We start from the raw sequence: 20,395 nt of genomic DNA, 5'->3' as shown, positions 1-20,395 counted from the left end.
GGGAAATTATATGAAAGTAAGAAACAACTGAACAAATTGAGCAAACATTTTGTACTGTATTATTGTGTGTAAATTGATGATAATAATAATAGTTATACACACATTGTTATATGACTGACCACTTTTTGAGTCAAGTGAAAATTGTTTGGCTTCACAAAAAACAAAGATAAGAGGTGGAGTACCAGTAGGAAATCAGGAAAAGATACAAACTACTAATTAGAAATCGTTTATAAAAAAATATAAAACATAAAAAACGGGAAATTATGTAAAGGAAGGAAATGAGCAAACATTTGTATTATTGTGTGTAAATTCACACATTGTGATATGACTGACGTAGGCCTATATGATATTATTGTCAGTGAATTATCAATAATTAAAACACCCAATAATTCATGTAAATTATTCAAAGTGAAAAAATTGTATCAATTCACTTACCAATTGAGGATAGTACCTGAAAAATTCACAAACACCACAGACCGAAAGTAACACCGTTCACGAGTGTGTGCGTATACTTAGACTGAGAGCGATAACAGACTTTCAGACAACCTTCCAGCAGGACTTTTCGCCGGTGACTGACTCACCATTCACCAATGAGTATCGCCGTCCCTCCATCTACCAGCTGCAGCTGGTGGAAGACTCCTTCCCCTCACCACTCCAAGCAGGAAGCTCCTTCCTTCCTATCCTGTCCATGCACCCATCTAATAATCATGCGGCGTCTCTATACTAGCCCTGTGTGAATTATTGATAAAACACTCCTAGTTTGTATTGGTGCTTTGTTTCCATATAAATAGTAATAACATGTGACCTGGCTGGTTAGGGTTTGGTTTCAGGTCGCACCTGATTATTTTCAGGGTCTTTGACACCCCCTAACTACCGTCAAACCGGCTAACTTGGGACAGTTTTCAACTTTGACTTGAAATAAAGTTCCTTTGTTATCTGAATAGTTTATTTCTCCTGTGCTCAAAACTTAGGTTCTTAATAATACTTCAAATATATATATAAATGATACTTATACTATAGAGTTGAGGAATAAAAAATAAATTGCACACCATGAAAGTTTCATACATATATTACATAAATAATGCAAAGATCAATCGAGGCAAAAAATATATATAGAGCGATAAAAAAATATAATATAAAAATAGAACAATAATTGAAATCAATAAAAATATCACAGGCTAACTTTATATTCTAGATTTATGGCACGAATCATTACCATGTGCCTTTATCTTAAAATCATATGCATTCTGTTGCATGTAGCTGCGATATGCGCTTGCTAATACTTGTCGACTTGGATAATTCAATCAAAAAATGTGTGCTCTAAGATCAGCTTGATAAATTAGCCACTAATAATCCAAATATATATATATATTAAAATCTCTAGTATTTAGTAGATTTATTTGTATCGAATATATATTTTTATCTCAGGGTGCAAGATTCGGCACCTGACGGAATAGGTAGAGCCATTCATCTAGTGAATTAGAACTATAATAAATTATCGCAAATTGTATTGCAAAAAATTAAATATTATATGCATATGTTTTAATAGCCTAGATTTCGTACTTCTTTGATTTAATAGAATTTCTAAAATATTGATCTATATTTTTCTTTCAAATAAATACCTTTAATACTAATTTTACTTGCGCAAGTATTACTCTTATTAATTTCTCAATTTATAATAAAACCCTTTCGGCGAGCTAGCTTTGATCATCAGATTAATTCGAAGCACTAGGGCGCCCATCACTAATTCAAATTTAATCACTCACGTGTCGAAAATCTTCTTGTAAGCCGCCGATGTCGATCCAACTCCATGTGGTCCGGGAATATGGTAGCCGGAATCGTCTCCTCCAAGGGGTTATAAATTTAATTAAAAATGAAAATGACTTCTGCTTCACAATAGCATCACGAAGTCTTTTAAGAAATTTAATAATTTACTTTAACTTTAACTTTTACAAAATCATTAGTAAGGTACTTCGCTCTAAAATATTTGGGGTCCTCTTATGGTGGCATTGGCTGGCGAGTGCTGGTTCTTCCTTCTCAAGTTTTACAGATCCTCTTTCCGACTTTCAAATTAGCATAAAATTTAAATATCTTAGTCCTCCGCCATTTAGGTTCAAATAGATCTTACAAAAAATACCAAAATATTGCTTAGATTATATGATTAATAATTTCTTTGCATTCGAGCCATATCGATAACATAGATTACACAAATTTTAACACAAAATCTAGTACATTTATATAAATATATAGAAATATTTTTGAACTGGCCTACAGTTGCCGCCTATTAACTGCCGTTTTACTATTGGTGCATGCAAATTTTATTCGGTATTCATGCGCCTGGTAACTCTTATTTCCTGAATACATAAATTATTTTTATTTGGTTTTTTATTTATGCTCTTTGCATGCTAGTTAATATTCTATACATTAATATTAATTCCATGCTACCTAATAATTAGCCACGTGGACGGGTGTTTTTTCATATTGCACACCATCTGATTGCAATAAAGCTCTGCCAAGGGGTTTTGGTCAGATTCTACGTTCCTCGGTTTGATCGATCTCTAGGTCACCGATCCGTGAATACATGTACATAACCTCAATCTTCAAATATTTTATATAATAATCTATTTATGAGCAATAAACTTCCTTCAAATCCTTTTTAGGTTCTTGTACCATTTAGCCAGAACAAGCTGATGCTATCTAATCTTAGTTATTATCTATTTGGCGATATTAGCCAGTTACTTTATTTCAGACCTATTACTGTTTCTGTTAGGGCTTTTTGTCTACCCAGATTTAATATGTTACACGCGCCCCTGGGTTTGAATTCAAAATATTTGAGAATCACAATGTTTTTAATGAAAACCCACCCTTCAATACATCGATATACACTATACTTTATTTATAAATTATACTCTCATACTTCTATCACAGTTCGCAGACATATTTGCTGCATCTCCTTTATACCTTTATCAAATACAATAACAAATTCTCCTCCTCAACACACATAAAATATCATAAATATAAACTTCTAAACGTACTCCTCCTGACAACACTTAAAACATAGTAATTTTAAATTCGCCGCTTGCAGGGCCGCCAACCTAACTACACACATTTCATAATTCTCACAAATGATTCCTTTTAGACAATAATTTCGATTCACAAAACTTCTGGGCTTATATCTTATAGTATTTCTTAGGTCTTAATATAAATAATTTTCTATACATCAGGTACAATACTTTTCTTTTGCTAATGGCTCTTTGGTTTTGGTAGCTGGTATTCACTTTAAGTCTTTTTCAGGTAACAAACGTGGCATAATTAAAAGTAATAAATATAAAACATATAAATAAATATATCGACATTAATAAATATAATAAATAACAATAATAAATAACTTTTGGGTACAGTATTTCTTTTATAAACATATGTTCAACAGACGTCACATATTTGATTTAGGTGGCTTTGCTCAGCTGGTCGCTGTTCTACATTTCATAGTGCTACATGTTACATCAGAATTTGCTGTCGACTTTCATAACTAACCTAACTGCTCAATTTTTTCTCTTAAAAAGGTAATTAACAAATTTTAATTTTATTATCCCCGCTTGTGTCCTTTTTATCTGATGTATATAATTAATTACATATTTAAAAATTGTTCTTTTCTTATTGCAGGTTTCTAACGGCTGGAAGGAATTAAAACATGGATTGTTGCCACGAGGTCCTATACAATATTAAATTTATTAAGGAAGGTTAGTAATCGGTTTGATAATAATGTTTTCTTTGATTTCTTATCATATTATTTCAAATTTAACGATATTGCATGTAAAAATCCCGTGGTTTACTTGCATCTTCTTGCATTCTGTTTGTAGATGTTGTAGGCTGGCTAGGTTATCTGCTGTTGATTGTGAGGCTGTCCTATTGATAATTTTTCATCATAAATTTAAAGCCCTTGTATCTCGTGTATTCTTTCAAATAACTCCTTGTTCCTTTAATAATAATTTCTTTTAATTGATCCAAAGTCTTCCATTTATTTTCTTTCAATACTATCCACATAGTTTCTTTATAACATTTTAATCATATCAGGAAACAGTTTCGTAAAGCAAGATTTTCATAGGCCATAAACTTCTTCAATAATATTATCCCCTTCATTATTTCATTAACATCATACTTTTTAGCAAACATCACGGCCTTAATAACAAACAATTTCACCATACAAGATTTCCAACAGTCAACAAATTCCTTCAACACTAACATGGTCTTAATTATAACATCACTTTTCAATATCATCACAGCCATGGTAATCCACACAACACAATAAATCAAAACACTAATTAGTTCTTTAATAATACAATCTTTCCACATATAATAGCCCGGTACTTCCATTTCATTAATATAATTCCTTATTTCTTCCACTCTTCCTAGACACTTTCCATTCTTAATTAGTTCCCACAAATAATCCAATTTATTGTCCGCACATGAATCGATAGTAGTCCTTCTAATAGCTTCGGTTCTATCCCATTTATTTGATCCTTTTTTCCGGTCACATCGCTGATTTGCCCTCTTGAAGCGAATGTGCCGCGGATGCATGACGTCGGTGATCTCTTCCTGTCCTCCTCGGTGTCGGTTCGATGTTCTTCTTTGTCTCTTGAAGCGTGCATGCGGCCGGTATGCGCGCGCGCGGTTCCTCCGTTTCTTTCGCTTCTTTCTCCGGGCCTTATGATGCATGCCTCTTGTGTCCGCTAGTCCGTCCTCCTCGTCCTGATGTCGGCCGGGTGTCCTCGGGCGCCTTCGTCTCCGGGCCTTGTGGTGGTCGCTCCTCTTGTCCGGTAGTCCGTCCTCCCTGTGTCGTCCTCTTGGTCCGGGTCCTTGGTCTGCTGTGGGGTCAAATGATGCGCGGGTGTGGTGTGCAGATACATGGTGGCGGTCTCTGAGTGCGGGCTGCTCTTCTGCGGTGAGGGTCTTCGGCGGGGAAACAATATACTTAATGGGTTTTGCTTGCGGCTGGTTTTAATTGCATGGTGGGCGGCGGTTTTTGGTGGTGGTTTATCTGGTGTTGGCTTTTGTTCTCTAATATATTTTCGGTGGATCATTTCTAAAGGTGGTGTATGATTTTAAAATATCTGGATTTTCTTTGTTGTTCATGGAGCTTGTAGGTGTTATATCGGGGTATCATATAGTCCTGGTTTATTAGCTGTAGCTTTCTGTGTATCTGGTGGCGGGTCGTTGGGTGTTGGGTTCTGTGTTTTTGTGATTTGATATGGACGCATGCTCTAATGTGTAGTTTGTACTTACTTGTTGAGGTGGCGGTTTATAATTTCGGTTGTAATTGTTTGTGTGTGATTATTATGTGAGTTTAATCGATCACGGCCATCATAGTGATTCTTACGATTACTCTGCTGGGCATAGTGGTTGGTTGTGCGATTTTGAAATTTTTCATTATTCCAATTACCATTTTGCCTGTGCTCATAGCGGCGTTCAAATTGAGGAGCAGATCGGTAGCGATCATATGATACCGGTTCATAATTTTGGCTGTTATGCGGATTAAATTTTGAATTATGTTGATTTGGTGCGTATCTCTGGTCTGAGCGGTGGTTTGATATTGCCATTGCAGACTGTATGCCATATAAATGATTTATCAGCTGCTTCAATCAGTAATGGGTTGTGTGGCGAGTGCCATTCTAACTTGATACGGTAGCTTCTTTAAAATAATACTTGCTAATGCCGATTCATTAATGGGCTCGCTCAATTGAGAATTTTTAAACTGTAGGGCAGTGACGAAAGTGGTACATGCACCGTCTAAGTTAGGGTTGAACTCGCATGATATGATGTCCGCTAGCACGTCCAACTGTTTACTTCTGCTCCAATACTGTTCCAGGAAGACAGCTACAAACTCATCCAATGATGTAAATTCATGGGCTCTACTCCGAAAGAACATCAGGGGTTCGCCAATCAATAAATTAGTCAAACGAAGACGCCAAAAATTCCAAGAGGTAGGTGCAAGAGTTTGTACTAATTTTATCTGATCAATGAATGGTTGAGGTTGCAAATGGCGATCAGTATTATCAAATTTTCTAGTCCTTGTAATATACTATGTACGTTGAGGTTGTCTGTTTGAATCCCTTGAGGTCGTTGTTGAATATGATTTTCTAATGCTGTTATTTTTTCCTGTTATCTGCCATTGACTATTATGTGTAATTTTATTTGCGTTTACTTCTTGATTTAATGAGTCAGAGTGGATTTTTGAATTAGTAGAGTTCCGTTTAAAGCTTTACAGGTTTCAGTATTTTGATTGATGCTACCTTGCAGTTGGTTCATTTTTGTGGACATATTAATCTGTTATTTTGTATTTCTTTAATACTGTTAATATTTTTGTCAACTGTAGTTGTTAATGTTTGATTGGCAACGGTAATTTGTTTGTGGATTTCTTGGTGGCAATCGGCCTTAATGTTATTGGTTATATCCTGAATGGGTGTAGTGATTTGTATGGTTAGTTATCTATCCTTTCGTTGAGCTCACATGTAACCGTATCCAACCTTTCCGATAATCCTGCCGTAACTTTATCCTGACTTTCTTTCTGTAGATTTATCATTGCTTTTAATTCTTCCCTATGATCTCTACTTTAGCCTCAATAGTATCCAACCGTCGTTCTACTGATTTTATAGCGCCCGCTGTCTCTTTCATGCCCTGTTCCATTGTTTGCTTATTTGCCTCTTTCATTTCCACATTCTCTTTTTTAATCTCCTGCATCATTTTGTCCATTGTGTTTTGTAGCATAATATTGAACATACTGCTAGTTTGTTCCATCATTACCTTTTGAAAAGGATCTAGCTCTGTGACTGAAAATAGACTTTGTTTGCTCAGATGTGACTCGGCCTCTGGAGATGCGGGTTCGGCAGGCTGCTCCTCGCCCCCTTCAAAGTTGATCTCTACTATCCGTTGATTCAATGGTGTGTCAGCGGCGTCGATTCGAGTGGATGATAGAGGTTGCAGACCTGGTGGATCGAAGACTATCGACCCGACGCTTCTGGTTCCCTTTCTCGTGGCGTATTGGCATCTACCGTGGTGGGGTTTGATGTGCTTGGAGTCGACAAAGTGGGATCTGTGCAACCGCCGTACATATATGAAACTTCAGAGTTTGCGGGAGTGTGATTCATTATGTCAAATATGATAAATGCTAATTAAACAGTGATAAAAATGATAAGCGAGAATGCTTAAAAAAGAGACACAAACCGGGACTTACAGTGAACAGTGATGTGTAAAGTGTTTGGATACTCTTACAACAAGGTATTTATACTTAAGTTTTTTATAATGCTCTAGCGCCCTCAATGTTTTGTTGATTTATTCTTGGCTAGTTTACAGGCTGCGACTTATTTTCCAACCGGCTTAAACACCTAATATATTTTTGACTAGAAAGTAATAGCAGTTTAGGCTTATAAAATATAATCTCTCTCTACAGACATGTATTTTTCACAGTACTAACAATATAAAATTTTCTTTAAAACATATAATTTCTCTCTATTTAAAGCTATTGTTTCCCCAAAAAGTAATACAAATTTTCCTTCGCCAGTTTTCCTCACAACTCGTATAAGTTATCTATAATTTTCAATATGGTTATTGACTTAATTTCAAATAATTATACAATGGGCTTGGCTCTCATCGTCAGTCCCACGTTGGTACGACATGTCTTTGTGTCACGTTATTCTTTATATTTAAATAACGATTAGCCTCCTGCTTGGCATCAGTCGGTAAAGCATGAGATTTGATATAATTAGGTCGTGGTTTTCTAATAGTATTCAGTCTTAAAAAATCTTGATAGGCCTAGATATGGGCTTCTCCAATAACTCTTGTAATTCAATAAATAATAAATATATATATAAATGATACTTATACTATAGAGTTGAGGAATAAAAAATAAATTGCACACCATGAAAGTTTCATACATATATACATAAATAATGCAAAGATCAGTCGAGGCAAAAAAAAATATATATAGAGCGATAAAAAAAATATAATATAAAAATAGAACAATAATTGAAATCAATAAAAATATCACAGGCTAACTTTATATTCTAGATTTATGGCACGAATCATTACCATGTGCCTTTATCTTAAAATCATATGCATTCTGTTGCATGTAGCTGCGATATGCGCTTGCAAATACTTGTCGACTTGGACATTCAATAAAAATGTGTGCTCTAAGATCAGCTTGATAAATTAGCCACTAATAATCCAATATATATATATATTAAAATCTCTAGTATTAGTAGATTTATTTGTATCGAATATATATTTTTATCTCAGGGTGCAAGATTCGGCACCTGACGGAATAGGTAGAGCCATTCATCTAGTGAATTAGAACTATATAAATTATCGCAAATTGTATTGCAAAAAATTAAATATTATATGCATATGTTTTAATAGCCTAGATTTCGTACTTCTTGATTTAATAGAATTTCTAAAATATTGATCTATATTTTTCTTTCAAATAAATACCTTTAATACTAATTTTACTTGCGCAAGTATTACTCTTATTAATTTCTCAATTTATAATAAAACCCTTTCGGCGAGCTAGCTTTGGTCATCAGATTAATTCGAAGCACTAGGGCGCCCATCACTAATTCAAATTTAATCACTCACGTGTCGAAAATCTTCTTGTAAGCCGCCGATGTCGATCCAACTCCATGTGGTCGGGAATATGGTAGCCGGAATCGTCTCCTCCAAGGGGTTATAATTTAATTAAAAATGAAAATGACTTCTGCTTCACAATAGCATCACGAAGTCTTTTAAGAAATTTAATAATTTACTTTAACTTTAACTTTTACAAAATCATTAGTAAGGTACTTCGCTCTAAAATATTTGGGGTCCTCTTATGGTGGCATTTGGCTGGCGAGTGCTGGTTCTTCCTTCTCAAGTTTTACAGATCCTCTTTCGACTTTCAAATTAGCATAAAATTTAAATATCTTAGTCCTCCGCCATTTAGGTTCAAATAGATCTTACAAAAAATACCAAAATATTGCTTAGATTATATGATTAATAATTTCTTTGCATTCGAGCCATATCGATAACATAGATTACACAAATTTTAACACAAAATCTAGTACATTTATATAAATATATAGAAATATTTTTGAACTGGCCCACAGTTGCCGCCTATCAACTGCCGTTTTACTATTGGTGCATGCAAATTTTATTCGGTATTCATGCGCCTGGTAACTCTCACTTCCTGAATACATTAAATTATTTTTATTTGGTTTTTTATTTATGCTCTTTGCATGCTAGTAATATTCTATACATTAATATTAATTCCATGCTACCTAATAATTAGCCACGTGGACGGGTGTTTTTCATGTTGCACACCATCTGATTGCAATAAAGCTCTGCCAAGGGGTTTTGGTCAGATTCTACGTTCCTCGGTTTGATCGATCTCTAGGTCACCGATCCGTGAATACATGTACATAACCTCAATCTTCAAATATTTTATATAATAATCTATTTATGAGCAATAAACTTCCTTCAAATCCTTTTTAGGTTCTTGTACCATTTAGCCAGAATAAGCTGATGCTATCTAATCTTAGTTATTATCTATTTGGCGATATTAGCCAGTTACTTTATTTCAGACCTATTACTGTTTCTGTTAGGGCTTTTTGTCTACCCAGATTTAATATGTTACAGTATATAACAGTAAGTTGAGTAAAGCAGGCCATTCAATGAAAACTTGAGTTGAATGGAACCACCTCAACTTCCCAAGATCATAAGACTTTGAACTATCATAGCTCATTCAATTGTTGATCGATTTTGCTGAGTTGGAGCTCATATTGAAGAGAGAATCAATATCCTTCTTTTGATCTCATCATTTTTCATGTAGAATCAACCGCTTCCATGAAAACTTGAGTTGAATGTCATGAGATCATGAGACCCTTCCTGATGAGATCATGAGACTTTGAACTATCATAACTCACTCAATTGTTGATCACTATTGATGCTCACAAATTACTATCCGATTTGTCCAACATCCAATGCTGAATCCGATATCGATCCATGAAGTTTCGTTTTTGAAGTTTGGTTGGATGTTGTAAGGTTGGTAGACTAGTCCAACGAGTAGAATCAACTAGAGGTCTAACACTAAGGTCCGACATCCGACTAGCCGTATTGTTTTCAATTGACAGAACTGTTGAAGAACAAGTTGGAGCCGTGAGTCGGAAGCTCAGAGATGAAAACAATCAAACTAGCCTAGTAGTACAACAATTCGAACAGTGAATGACCCGCTTAACTGAGTGCTGTGTATCTAAAAAAAGCTCTGCTTGAGAAGTTTCTTTGAAATTTGCCCAAAAAATTCGGAACATCGTATCCCGTGCTCAATTAATCAAAAAAAGAAAACATATTGATTTGATAACAATCTAATAATTTGGAACATCAAAACATCACACATACACTCCACATCAAATTTAATTCTCCAGTATTATAGCCTTTATTATAAACTCTCATACGTAGCTTATAAAAGAGAAAAACTAAAGATAACAATGAGAGGCTCTTTGAAAAGAATGTGGAAGATAATAGCTCATGAATGATACTAGAGTAGTAAATTTTAAAATTTAAAAAGCAAATTTCAGAGCAACAAAAATACAAAACAATGATGAAATCTGAATACTTGAATCTGAATGAAGTTCTAAAAAACTGATTTGAAACACAAAACACTCTATCAATCACATATTAGATCGTAAGTCGTTGAAGTATTTAATTAAATTTTCATTAAACATAGAAATAATTTAAATACAAAACAATGATGAGATGTGAATACTTGGAAGTTCTAAAAAACTTATTCAAAAAACAAAAAACTCTATCAATCACATAATAAGATCATAAGTCGTTGAAGTTTTTAATCAAATTTTCATCAGGCATAGAGACAATAATGTTGAGGAATTTCTGCACCTCAAGTTGAGATAAATTATTCATCTCACTCTTTTCAATAACGTTTGATGTAATGTTATTGTTCATTTCTTGTTCTAACAAATAGATCAATTTATTTCATAGATCAAAAATGTACACATTCTGAAAATAGAATGAATTATTTGAATATGAAAAAAAATTGAATCAACTTGGATTGACTTCTTAGAATAAATTTAGTGGATATAAAATCTCTAAAATAAAATAATAGTGGATCTTCTCAAAATCGACGTCTGCTATGAACGGCGCAAGGTTTGAAAGTAGGAGGGGGAAGAGGTGGGTTATCAATGTACCCCATTTGCCCCAACCTTATCATCATATTCCGTCTAGAGCGGAGTCCATTATTGTTATCCCTATGTTTCCGTTCATCGGTTGCATCATTTTCATCACACGATTGTCCATTATTTCCATGGTAATGACACCTATAGTTGTTGTTGTTGTTTGCCTCTCTGATTTCTCCGTTACAGTCCTCCGTTCCCCATCTTTCCATTCTCGGACAACTCTCTTCTTGTCTGCCGTTCTTTCTGTCACAATTGCATCCCTCATTTAGAACGCTGGCTCTCAATTGGACCCCGCAATCTTGGCCACTCCTCCTAGAAGAAAATCAAATTATCGGAATCTTCAAATTCAAATTAGAATGGAAACCCTTGTTAACAAAATGTGAGATAGATCATAACTCTTATTTTTAACTGATAAATCTATATTGAATATTCATTCATCCAATCATTGATTTATAGATTAATTTTTTGTCAGCATTTAATATTATTCACCCATTGGTATATTCATTCATATTTATTAATACATTTACAAATCATATAGCAATAATGCCTGGGAGAGAGCAACATGCTTAGCCCAAAACTCCTCTTTTCCCAAATTTTACAAACATCAACAATAATTCCAATATAGATTTGCAACTAAAGTATAATTTATCATTTGAAAGATATCGGGCTATTAAATTTGTCAATGCTATGATATGTTGTTGTACACTTGGCAATTGTTAAAGAGCGGTACTTATAATCAGCTTACATGAGCGTTGATTAGCCATTACTGAATTAAAATAAATATAAATTATTACTCATTTGAATAATATATTATAGGTTCTAGAGCAATATTAAAATATATCATTTTAAATATTTATTTCTGTACAGGTTATCATTATCACATAATGACAAATGTTTGATATTTATTCATGGAAAAATCTAAATCTCAAATAATTTTACAAAATCATGAACTGAAACGAGTAGTAATTAAATAACAATTCAATTTTACTGTTAAAGTTAAAACACTTTTGTTTGTTTGGAACAAAGTGTCTTGACTTTTCACTTTAACAGAGTACAGCGAGTCTTAATTTACAAATTTTGTCATGAAGAAAACCAACAAATTTATTTCATTCAAAAAACAGAAATTTGGTCCTTGTTTTTACATATTTATCACTTTACTGATCAATTGAATTTTTATTCTAATAACTTTCAGTCTTTGTAAAGAATCGTTTATAGTTCCTTATATTTTTATTTCAAGAAAATGTCTGTAGGTACGGTACGTGTTTTTTTATAGTTTACTTTGAAAAAGAAAATGAAAAAAATGTTATAATTCACTTTAAAAAATGTCATGCAGAAAATTTTCCACCCTCCTTGTGAATTATCAGATTCTCAGTATTTGATACTAATATTTCATCACCTTGGAATACACGATAATATTTCTACGGTAATGAACAAAATAATTACTTTCAAAAAATTCGTTTTGATAGTTCATAGCTGTTGAATTTTTTGTAGAGCTGTAATTTTCATATAGAGTATGAAAGTTAAAGTATAGAAATTAATCTCAACCCCAGAAAATGTAAAAAGGATCTTACCTGTATAATGTTCAAAATTATTCAAAACAAACGTTAAAGTTTCATCGCAATCTCTTTGGAATTCGAATAATGGATATCCTTTTGAAGTTTAGCCATGAGTTCAAAACAAGTACCTGTAGAAGAAATACACCAACAATTATTTTCTAATATTATGAATTAAATATATTTAGTACCTATTAAATATATTTAATAGGCCTACTTCTAGGTAGGCCTATAGACGAAAATTTTGACAAAATTTAACTTCAACTTAGCAACGAGTAAATCAATTTTATGCATTCATTTAACTAAGAAACATATGAGACATACTTCTAGGTAGGCCTATAGACGAAAATTTTGACAAAATTTAACTTCAACTTAGCAACGAGTAAATCAATTTTATGCATTCATTTAACTAAGAAACATATGAGACATACTTTGTAGTAGCATTAATAAATTGGTATGTGATATTGATTTAATCAAATTTTCAAGTAGACTACACAATTATTATTATTAGAATACTATTATCAAGTGAAAAATTTTTGTTGGATCCAGTCTTGATAATGGCTGTGTTGTAGGTTGTAGGCCTAGTATATAATTTTAGTTACCGATAATGTAGCCTACTAAAGTGAATATTGTCTGCAGTGGTCAATTTATTCAATAAAAAATATGTCCTCCCATTAGTTGAACAATTATTCTTACAACTCAAATTATTAATTCAACTTTCTTAAAAAATGGTTGTATTTTTCTATAGGAAAAATCGAAATAAATATTTTGTGAAGAATAGACTACTTAGTAATACAAAAGAGTTGTCTATGTTAGGATACCACACTGTAATACTTGTTTGGTTTCATTTTAAGATTAACTTCTTTCACAGATTTATTAATTACTGTACTTGTCTCTTATTCTTTGTCTCCATACAACGGTTCCTCACCAAATCAACGTCTTCAATTCTTTTAAAAATGCCTTGCTACGCACATCCGGTAAATCCTTCATCAGCTGTAATTGATTTCACAAAAAAATAAATCCTGATCCTCAAACTTGCCAGAGAAGAACGATATCACAGGACACGATTAAGTGCAATAAGCTCCTGATCCTCAAACTTGCCAGAGAAGAACGACATCACAGTACACATTTATGTATGCAACTGAAATGGGATATTTTCAGGGAAAACAGCCGAGCAGGGAAATTTCCCTGTGCTGTGAGCTGACAAGTCACAGTTTGAAAACATTCGTGCTCTTGTTGAGTTAGTTGTGAGTTATTCATGCTCACACAAGCACTGCAGACTGCAGAAAACGTTCACTTGAGTACCCCACCTCATATAGCCTACCACAATACCATACTGAAGACTAAATTTATCATTTGCGTGAGTCAGTGAGATCTGGGTAGTCTAGCGCTGGTTCTGAGCACCTGACTTGCATTCCATATCAATTTCAAAATTTCTTATATTTTTTACTACTGTACATTTCACCGTGCATAGACGTACTCATTCAAATATAAGAAAAAAAATTATATATGTAAAAAAAGAAGAAAATAGAAAATATATACTCAAGTTGAAGATGAATAGATCATTTGAATTCAAAATTGAATAGTAAGAGGCCACAGATTTATCTGTATTAAAACCTAAATCATGAGTAGAGTATTAATTGTTATTGTGAATGTACTATGATCTAAAAGCAAGATATCACAAAGTGCTAAATTTTGATAATGTTGAAGATCTAATGTTGGGATGTCAATCTTGATATAATCCAAAAACAAGATATCACCATAGAGAAACAATAGCATAAGTAGATATCCCATTGTATAGGGCGTTTATGTCGCAACTTTTACTGTTATCTCAAGCCGCTAGCTCAGGTAATTCCTTCCCATGAAGCTGTGTGACACTGATAGTCTCTCACATTATGCCGTTCATACACTCTCACCCCAACAAAACAGTAAAATTCGACAATAATCAACCGTAATCGGCTTGGGATAACAGTAAAAGTTACGACATAAACGCCCTATACTATATCTACTTACGCTATTGTTTCTCTATGATATCACAAAGTGCTAAATTTGTATAATGTTGAAGATCTAATGTTGCGGGATGTCAATTCGGCAATAAAAAGAATGTAGGTGTTCACTAAAACAAAATAATAGGCAATCTCAAAGTTTTGATAAATCAATGACAACAAATTCTAGCCTATGTGATTTTGGAATATTTTATGTTAAAAATAGGTTTAACTCAACACAGATTGCTGATTTGAAAGACACAATAATAATCTTTTCGGGTTTACTATAGTGTTGAGTTTAAAAAAGATATAAAAAACGGCAACATATTTTGATGGAAAATATCAATCAAATTCTGAATGATGACTTTCATGTGCCTAAATACAGCAGGGGAAGAAATAATATTTGTCTTCAATTGAGAAAATTTTTGCAATTTGTCTGATTGGTTTTACACTTGTGATAGATAATGATGAATAATACTTTTGAGATGGGGATGGAGATTAATTTAGTAATTATTCTTGCAATTATTTAATATTGTTCAAGGTATCGATATAATATAAATTTGAAAATTTACTTTGTGAACATATTAGTGGTCTGAAAATTTTGCGAAGTGAAAAACTACAAGACTTAACCTATTTCGGACTATGTGTAACCATATCTAAATTGGGGAGAGGATTAGCACAAGGTTACCTTATTTTTCCTCTCCCTATCATTTATATGATGTATACTTATTATATCAATCAATAGAGAGAAAATAATACGAGTACTGTAGTATCAAATAGATAGGGCCTACTTATCGACGTTATCTCTACATCTTCACTTTTCCAATTTCAGAAGTTTCTTATTCTATAATAACAAATAATTATTATGATGAATAATACCTATGATCTAACAATATCTCTTATTTATAAATTTTTCAAATTTCATTCAGTTTTAGCAGAAGTGAGAACTCAACTGAAAATCTACAAGAATATTTTATTTTGATGAGATTTTTTGGAACAATATTGGAAAAATCAATATTCAAATATCATAAAGCGAAAATTTATTCAACTTCCAATAAAACTTCATATGGCACTATAATGAGGTTCACATTTTAATGGTAGTGTTTGATTAGCAATGGTATTGCTATCCTTGTCTATCATTCAACAAAGCGGATAGCGCTATCTCTTTCTCGCTTTGCTCTGTTGCCAGATCGCCTTTTAACAATATAGAATATTAATAATATTAATTTAAAAAAATATTTCATCTTAACTATGAAAATTCATTAGGAAATTATTGAAAAATATAATATCTTGCTTAATTAAATTTTATTGATTATTTTAAACGAGAATGAACCGTTAATATTACATCAATAAACCTGTATCAGCTACCGTCTATAGAAGGCATTGACAAAACAGTGGATCAGCAACGTTGTTCTCCTATCTTTCTCCACTGCCATTATAACGTGGACCTCTCTATAGAATAGTTTGATATTTTATAGTTTTGATGATTCAATCAATTGCAGAATTATTATAGAATCATAAGATTTTGCTATTAGACTGGACGTGAGATGAGTAGGATATTTTATAAATACATTTTAGAATAAAATATGGAACTTGTAAATGGTGCATTTATAATCATTGATAATATACTTGCTCCTCTATTGTTCCTTTTCCATAATAATTCGTATTGAGTTAAGAATAATAATACCGGTATATTGCATTTATGAATGTGTAAATAAATATCAAATGTATCATCATTGAAGATGCCGCTCTCAGCGATAAATATTTGAAAATGGAATTGGAAAAAGTTGATCAAACTCACCAGTTTCTGTATCTGCTATAGTCTGCAACCACTTCTGTGAGCCAAGTGAAAAGTCTCACAAGTAGACATCGATGTTGCTCACTCAGACAGTGAGAACTTATTCTGCTTTTTCGCTCTCCTCAACCCCTGAAATATATTTCTTCTACCACCAACTTCTTTTCCATCCCCTTCGCCACCTCTAGCTTTTTCTCTCCCACTCATTTTTGTTGCCTTCTCACCACACTCTCTCTCCCTTCTACAACGCTACTCTTGTCATCTCACTCTCACTCATTTTTCTTGCCCTTTCACCATTCTCTCTCTCCAACCACGCTACTTTTGGATGCCCTGATTTAAGGACTTTCCTGAAAAAGTGGCGCAAAGGATTTGGAGGAGGGCTGGCAGGGGGGGAGACATGAAGATGTGAGAGGGGGGACGAGCGCGTGAATAAATCGATGACTCAGTCACCTACTTTAGTCAGTCAGTCAGTCAGATGTGGTGTTGTTAGCGTGCAAATCATCAACAAGTCTTCCAAGTCACACTAGGGGTGTGGGCTCACTGTTATTGATTTAGTTGCTGCAAAAAAGTTTGCGAAGAATGAAACACAAGCGTTTACTACCTACTTGACACACACTAAATTCTTCAATTTGTTGAGCCCAGCTTATGTTGTCGAAATTATAAATATTTATTCTCTAATTGTCATGCCAAAGCCTCACTGATTAAATATTGCTACTTACATCAATTCTTTTTATATTAATCATTCCCTTATTAATTAAATAAATATCAGTTATTCCATACATTAGTCTAGCCATAGCTTAGCTTAATACTGGCGGGTGAACTCTATAACAATTTATATTGTTTTTTTTTCATTTGTTTACTGTTGAATAATCATTATTTCAAGAATGACATTGTTCAGTTATTATGATTATCATATTCAATTGAAATAATTTATATGTTTTGAAAATTATATTTTTATTTTTGCAGAAGTCACAGTTGTAAATTCATATAGATTCTTGCCTGTTATTAAATTTCTCCAATCCAGCTATTGTGAATTTATTTGTTTCCATCCCTAATACTGGTATCCCAATATCCAATATATCATTGCCAAGGTGCAATTCCTTAGCGACATCCATCCTTATTGTCTGTCTTTGAAGAGGGGCGCCGGTCAAACTGCGTGGCTTCTGGCTTGATGGAAGACTGTCCTGGAACCAGCAGGTGTGCCTCAAGATTTTAATATTGATTTGCCTCTTGAAGGTGGGTATTCGTTTTGCGGATCCACGTTCGGCTGCGTATGCCTTCAAAATTCAAAATAGCAACTACCCAAAAAAATCTGGTGTGGCGCGCTCACACAACTTTCCTTGCCGTTATGAAAATTGATCACCTGACGCTAGTGTACACGCGCATCTCGAGTCTACTATTCAAAGATCTGCCAGCTGGTGACAGGACAATAACGCTGGAGACACACGAAGTCTGCTATCTCTTCATAGTGAATGATTTAATAGAATCAACAGTTGCCAACAGTTTGCATTATTGAATAAACACATTTTCTCGAATTTCGAGCTAATTTTCAATTTTAGGTGAAAATGTTACTGAACATTAATTGTAGAGATTTTCATGCTCAATCTTTTCCACTCGGATTTTTTTGTTTAAATTGTATCTGAAGCCTGATAATTGGGAATCTAAAATCAAACTTTGCATAGATCGGGCGGAGCTCCTGAAATTTTTACAGATATGAGACTTGTGGTAGTTGATAGAGCTTATCAATGACTATTTTAGGCATAAATAATTTAATCAAAATCGTTGGAGCCGTTTTCGAGAAAATCGTGAAAAACCCTGTTTTTGACAACATTTTCGCCATTTTAGCCGCCATCTTATATTGCATTTGATCGAAATTGTTCGTGTCGTATCCTTATAGGGGAAGGACCTTAAGTTCCAAATTTCAAGTCATTCCGTTGATTCGGAGATGAGATATCCTGTATACAGACGCACATACACACACACACACATACAGACCAATACCCAAAAACAACTTTTTTGGACTCAGGGGACTTAGAAGTTGGGGTACCTTATTTTTTTTCGGAAAGCAATACTTTCCTTACTTATGGTAATAGGGCAAGGAAAGTAACAATAGATTGAATCTATTGCATCATACGGTATCCATTCAGTTGATATCGTATTTAGTATTAAAATCACTGTTATATTAAATGGAATGGAATATCAACTGAGCGAATACGATACAAATAGATACGATTAATTGTTTGGGAAATTTGTTATTTGTAAGCGATTACGCTTACACAGCCGAACGCGGATACGCACAAACGGAAACCCACCTTAATTGATAAGGCTGGGACCCAAAGTCGACCAGGGCCTTGTGATCGTCTATCATGCACTCTTCCACAGTCATCTCATTTTATGGAGTGCTCCATTATAGACTACATGCTCCTGCAGTCCAGGATACACTGCTTATGCAGGGGACCTCGCCACCTTCAACTTTCAACACACCCAGATAATATTCTATACTAGCTGGCCCGGCGAACTTCGTACCGCCAAATAGTTGATGCATCTTATGACAAATTTTAGCTGGATGCACACCTGATGCAGCATTTTGCATCCAGGTGCTTCTCTCTTATTGGTTTGAATGGAAGATCTCACACACACTGAATCGGGCATGGCGTGGAACGGTGTGATAAGGTAATCTCCATAAGATCAACATTTTGTATCACCAAGCCGCACCTCCTCAGGTGTGCTTAGCCTTAGCTTAATCTGATGCACTATATCTTTATGAAAATTATCCAACAATCAGTATTAATTTACATCTATATCTCAATATGGACTTCCTATGTGCTTAGTTAGTTGTGCAGCATTTTGTATTTTTAAATAGTTGAATGCAGCTTGCTGGGAAATTGAATGGTATATCTCATTGCTGCTGATTTTCCCGTGCATATTCTAAATTTACAGCACTGTTGTCAATGTCTGCAGTAGCAGAGGTCTTCGGGGTGATTTGCAGCATTTATTTAGGATTTTCGTTAAATAATAATTATATATTAATTAGCATTTGAATAAATGCATTCTCAATTTAATTCCATCTGTAACTGGTTGGCCGCTGTGGCTTTGTATAAAATGAGCGCTGCTATCCAGAGATTGTCAGTTTGGTGTAAGGGCAAGCATTCCTGACTAGCAATTGGGAGGTACCGGGTTCGATTTCCGGGCTGGCAACTAATTTTTGAATAGTAGTTCTCATCGAATTTCCATCTAGCTGTTAACCCTGTTGTCAATGTCTGCAGTAGCAGAGGTCTTCGGGGTGATTTGCAGCATTTATTTAGGATTTTCGTTAAATAATAATTATATATTAATTAGCATTTGAATAAATGCATTCTCTATTCAATTCCATCTGTAACAGGCTCCTTTTTCCTTTTACATTATCCTTGAAATGCAAAATTTCCAAAAACCTTGTATATACGTCGACGCGCAATTAAAAAAGGAACATACCTGTCAAATTTCATGAAAATCTATTACCGGTATCGCGTTTCGCCGTAAATGTGCAACATATAAACATTTAAACAATTGAACATTTAAACATTAAGAGAAATGCCAAACCGTCGACTTGAATCTTAGACCTCACTTCGCTCGGTCAGTTTTAGAATTAGAATTTTGTGAATCAGTAGTAAGAAAATAGAAAAACAGATCTACGACGGCTGTTTGATGACGCAATGATTATAACAGCTGATTTTTATTTCTGTGTATGGCCAGCTCACAAATCTTCTCCCATAAGGATTACATGTAAACTTTGAAGGACCGTAGGAAAGAGTCCTGAAGTCGGAGCATGAATTTGATAGGCCATAAACCTGCTCCTGAACATAACAA

General features: G+C 34.0%; 1 protein-coding gene and 1 long non-coding RNA gene across 2 annotated transcripts in view; both read right to left on the bottom strand.

Annotated features, from left to right (window-relative positions):
• LOC120351757 (cadherin-23-like) overlaps positions 1–565 on the bottom strand; it is a gene marked incomplete in the record, with an annotated part of 175,403 nt that extends 174,838 nt beyond the window's left edge. The window contains 1 exon segment of the mRNA XM_039429863.1: positions 436–565.
• Positions 566–10,843: 10,278 nt separating this feature from the next.
• LOC120351751 lies at positions 10,844–13,095 on the bottom strand. The gene is made up of 2 exons (XR_005571511.1): positions 12,788–13,095; positions 10,844–11,528 (listed from the first exon to the last, which is right to left on the bottom strand). It is a non-coding gene; the product is annotated as an uncharacterized LOC120351751 (long non-coding RNA).
• Positions 13,096–20,395: the final 7,300 nt, after the last annotated feature.

This window comes from Nilaparvata lugens, chromosome 1 (assembly GCF_014356525.2).
Source record: "Nilaparvata lugens isolate BPH chromosome 1, ASM1435652v1, whole genome shotgun sequence".
Taxonomy (NCBI): domain Eukaryota; kingdom Metazoa; phylum Arthropoda; class Insecta; order Hemiptera; family Delphacidae; genus Nilaparvata; species Nilaparvata lugens.
Note: the sequence above shows the minus strand (reverse complement) of the source record. Positions and strands in the feature narration are given on the sequence as shown.